The 5088-nt window shown below is 35.2% G+C and overlaps 1 protein-coding gene across 3 annotated transcripts in view; it reads left to right on the forward strand.

Annotated features, from left to right (window-relative positions):
• The window catches only part of LOC126742875 (protein phosphatase 1 regulatory subunit 3B), an 84509-nt gene that overhangs the window by 48657 nt on the left and 30764 nt on the right, over positions 1–5088 (forward strand). The gene's annotated exons all lie outside the window — the stretch shown is intronic.

Consider the following 5088-nt stretch of genomic DNA (forward strand, 5'->3'; position numbering starts at 1 on the left):
GTTTTGGCCGTGAAAAAGCCTAATTCTCTTGAGATTAATCTTATGGCAAAACATGCCGAGCTTAGTTTTTTAGATAACGTATCTATGTGCAAATCCCATTTCAAAGAGCCGTCCACAACAAGACCCAAGAACTTGACAGACTCAACAACTTCCAAACTGGTATTGTTTAGAACAAATGGAGGAATGGTCGTTTTATATGATAAGACTTTAGTTTTCGACAGATTTAGGCATATTATATGGCAATTGGAATCGCACCACGATTTAATGAAGACCAAGTCGTTGGAAATTGTTGTATGTAGTGCCATTGCATTCGGATTGCTCCAAGTGAAGCGAGTATCATCAGCAAAAAGACAGATTTTTCCGCTTATGTTCAGGCTGGCCAGGTTATTTATAAACAGCAGAAAGAGCATAGGACCCAAAACGGAACCTTGAGGTACCCCACATTCAATTGGTTTACAAGAAGATCTTGACGTATCGACCTTTACAAGTTGACTCCTGTTGGATAAATATGACTTAAACCATTGAAGGGATATACCTCTGAATCTGAGTTGGAAGAAGTGCAATTGGACGATAGTTTGAGGTTGATTATTGCAGTTTTAAGGCAGTTTGGAAAGACCCCATTTTGAAATGACATGTTGATTAGGTCTACTAACTGGATTAGAGTACAATTAGGCATATTTGAAAACATTTTAAGAGTAAGCCCATCTGTACCAGCTGAGGATTTGTTTTTTATTTCGTTAATTGTACTTTGAAGGTCTGTAAATGATACTGGCGTAAAAAAGAAATTGTGCAAATTTTCATTAGAGAGATATGACAGAGGATCATCAGAAGGTGTTATGGTGGCCAATAGACTTTTTGCCACGTTTACAAAGTAATTGTTTAAGTCCTCGGGTGATGTAGAGATAGTGCTAGTTGAGGTAGACTTATTTCTTAGTTCGTTAACAATAGACCATGTTTCTTTAGCTACATTGCCAGATTTTGCCAGCCTCCCACTGTAATAGATTTCTTTTGCAGCTTTAATTGTTTTAAGATAAGTTTTCCTATATTGCTTGACGTAATTATGAAAAGCAATAGATTCTGATAACTTTTTTAGGTAGGAAAGTGAGCGCATGTTTTTTGCCGATACACGAAGACCTTTGGAGGACCAGGGCTTTTGTTTTTTAGTTTTAATTGGCCTTAGAGAAAAAGATATATTTGCAATATTTGATAGCGAATTTAAGAATCTGGAGAACTCATTATCGACATCATTTGAAAGAAAGTTCCAGTTTTCCGTTAGACAATGATTCTTAAAATTTCATTTTTTTTTTGTTATAAACACGGCCTAATTTACGCAAAGTGCTATTGTTAATTGAATCCAAAGAGAAGCTGGTTAATATATCTTCATGATCGGAAAAGCCCGAACTGAAAACAGTACAATTTAAGAGTTCTGGAGCAAAGGATGATACTACGTAATCGATGGTGGTGGAGCTATTTTTAGTTATTCTGGTGGGTGAATCTATGTGCATTATCAAGCCCATTGACTCGAATATAGACTGGAGTGATTCTTGGGCAGCACACACACTGGAATAGTCAATATTAAGGTCGCCACATTAAATTCGTTTGCTTTTTAAGGGCATGGATTCTAGCAAGCTTAGTAGTTTCTGGCTAAAACTTTGTATATTAGAGTCAGGTGTTCTATATAGACAAACAATGTAGAGATCATGTGAATTATTAATAAACAATGGAAAATTCAAACAATTTTTCAGATAATAAGTTATCAAACTTTGTCACTACTGAGAAGTCGCTATTAGTGGACATTATCAATGTGCCTCCATGCGTTATGTTTGTTCTATTGTATCTAGCTATGATGCTGTAATTTTCAACATATATGGGCTCATCAGTATTTAACCAATGTTCAGCAATAGCAACTATTTCAGGGAAATTTAGTTCTTCTAGCAATAAAAACAGATCGTTAGTTTTGTATCTTAAGGACTGAATATTTAAAAGAAAATTACTAAGCTTACTATCAACCAATTTTAAAGAGGGTGCTTGATCCTCTGGTCACGTCAGGTATTCTAAAAATTTTTTCTAGATGGCGAACCACTAGAAAAATAATTATTTTGGCTTTCCCTAATTTTTTGGAGCCGCAAAAGCTTCTCCGACGAAAAATAGGTCCTAAAGGCAGAAAGGTCCTCTTCAACTTCCGTGGATCCAATACCATAGGCCTCGTGGAACCGGATGTACAGGGTGGCCAAATAAGAATGCGAGGTACTGTATCTGGGAAACTACTGATCGTAGAAGCTTGCGATAAAAAAATTTATTACTAAAATGGCCAAGAGAATGACCTGGAAAATATTTTCAAGTTTCTAAAATGGCCGCTAGGGGGCGCAACTGCAATCTTGAATCTAGAAAACTGATGTTTCTGTAAATTTTGCTGAATTAACCTAACAAAAAAATAGCTGATTATTAAAGCAGAGACTAATCCGAACCTTTTTATTTGAATAGTTTTGCTGTATCTTTAAAAATAAAGTGGTGGGGGGTGTTCAAAAGTTGGCTTAAAACACACCCTGTATACTAAAAACGCCTTAGCCCATTTTATCAAACTTGGGCTAGTTGAAAAGAGCTATTATTAAGCTACGAATATTATTATATTTCATGTTTTTTTAGTTTTACATCTCGCCGCTAGAGGGCTTTTTTCGGCTTTCTGACACAAATGACTAATTTTATCAAAAAACTTAAATGCAATGGTATAAATTTTTTTATACAAAAAAATAGCTTAATGACGCCTAAATATGCTTGCGAAAACCGCATTTTAATATCTTCATCCTAACCTAAAATTTAGGCCAAAGAAAATTTTATATGGAAATCCCTTAATATTTATAAAAACTACAAAATAATTTATTTCGAATTTCTTTTATAATGTAAGTTGTGGCCCTATAAAGGACCGATTTTAAAAAGAAAGGGTTTTAATGCCCCCGTAAATGCTCGAAATGCTGACCATCACGCTCTATGCATTGCTGAAGCCTCTCATGGGTAGATAGAACTGCAGCTTCAATTTCGGCTCTCGGTATGGTATGTATTGCATTACGAATGCGGTTTTTCATATCTTCTCTAGTCGTAGGCTGAGTCTGAAATACAATGTCCTTTAACCGCCCCCATAAATAGAAATCAAGACAGGTTAAGTCTGGGGATCGCGGAGGCCATGGAAACAGGCTTCCTCTTCCACCGCTGTTGAAAGATGTTATTAATATGCTCTCGCACATTCCTAGCAAAATGTGCTGGACAACCATCCAACTGCAAAAACAAATTTTGCCGGACTTCCAGTGGCACATCTTCCAGCAACAACGGTAATTGATTTACCAAAAAGTCGGAAAAAACGAGCTATGAAAATCATCATCAAAAAATATGGTCCAATAATGTTGCCTCCAAGTATACCACACCACACATTTAAACTCCAGCGCCCTTGGTGCTGAACTTCACGCAACCAATGCGGATTTTCTGCAGACCAATAATGCCTGTTATGCAGGTTGACTCTACCGTCACTATTAAATGTGGCTTCATCGGTCCAAAGAATTTTAAATAAAAAATCTCTGTCCTCGCGTATCATGCCTAATATCCAATGGCAATAGTCCAACCTACGGTCAAAGTCTGCTTCTTCCAATGCCTGATGTAAATTAACATGATATGGGTGCATTCTATAAATATATTAAAAAAAAAGCTGAACTTAAATAAATCCATATATGGCGATGGCTATTAGAATTTACCTATTGTCCTTCAAAATATTTTGAATCGTTGTTCTTGATATGCCTAATTCAAGGGATAATGCTCTTGTGCTAACATGACGATTTCCTTCAATATATCCCAGTACGCTGTTAATATTGTCCACATTTCTTCTAATTCTTGGCCGTTGAAACCTAGGCCGAAAACTACCATTGGCTCGTAAGTTCGCCACTAATCGGGGAAAAAATCTAACATCGCAAGGACTTCGATTTGGATATCGAGCAGCATAAACTCTTTTTGCTACTGCAGCATTTTGAAGACATTCAAAATAAACCGCAAGCATATCAACGGCTTCATCGTTCGTAAAACGCATTTTGCAAAAACAAAAAATGCTCAAGTAACGTAAAACTTTTGACAACTTACTATTGACAATTTGAGGAATGTTTATAATTTGAGTAGACATTTGTTTTGTTGCATTCCATAACCTGCTTTCTAATAATTATTTTTTTCGTATTATATCCATAGTGAATATATAACATAAAATAGGTCTGATTTTTTATATAAGCATTATTAATACTTACCTTTTAGTGATATTAGATAATATTTTCAAAAATGGTAAATTTTGTTTTCAAAAGTAGTAAATTTTAAAGAATTCCAAAATAATTAGTATAAAAAAATTAAAATTTAAGGGTATAAAATATTCTTTGGCCTATATTTTAGGTTAGGAACAAGATATCGAGTTGCGGTTTTCGCAAGATTATTAAGACATCATTTAGCTATTTTTGTATGGAAAAAAATCATATCAACGCATTTCAGTTTTTTAAGAAAATTAGTCATTTGTGTCAGAAAGCCGAAAAAAGCCCTCTAGCGGCGAGATGTAAAACTAAAAAAATATGAAATATAATAATATTCGTAGCTTAATAATAGCTCTTTTCAACTAGCCCAAGTTTGATAAAATCGGCTAAGGCGTTTTTAGTATACAGGGTGTGTTTTAAGCCAACTTTTGAACACCCCTCACCACTTTATTTTTAGAGATACAGCAAAACTATTCAAATAAAAAAGGTTCGGAATAGTCTCTGCTTTAATAATCAGCTATTTTTTTGTTAGGTTAATTCAGCAAAATTTACAGAAACATCAGTTTTCTAGATTCAAGATTGCAGTTGCGCCTCCTAGCGGCTATTTTAGAAACTTGAAAATATTTTCCAGGTTATTCTCTTGGCCATTTTAGTAATAAATTTTTTTATCGCAAGCTTCTACGATGAATAGTTTCCTAGATACAGTACCTCGCATTCTTATTTGGCCACCCTGTACAGCTTTCGTAGCGAGACCAGATCGGTCGGTAGTCCCTCAGCAACAAGCATTAGTTTAATGCTGGTGTTGGTTTGTCCA

This window comes from Anthonomus grandis, chromosome 12, assembly GCF_022605725.1.
Source record: "Anthonomus grandis grandis chromosome 12, icAntGran1.3, whole genome shotgun sequence".
Taxonomy (NCBI): Eukaryota; Metazoa; Arthropoda; class Insecta; order Coleoptera; family Curculionidae; genus Anthonomus; species Anthonomus grandis.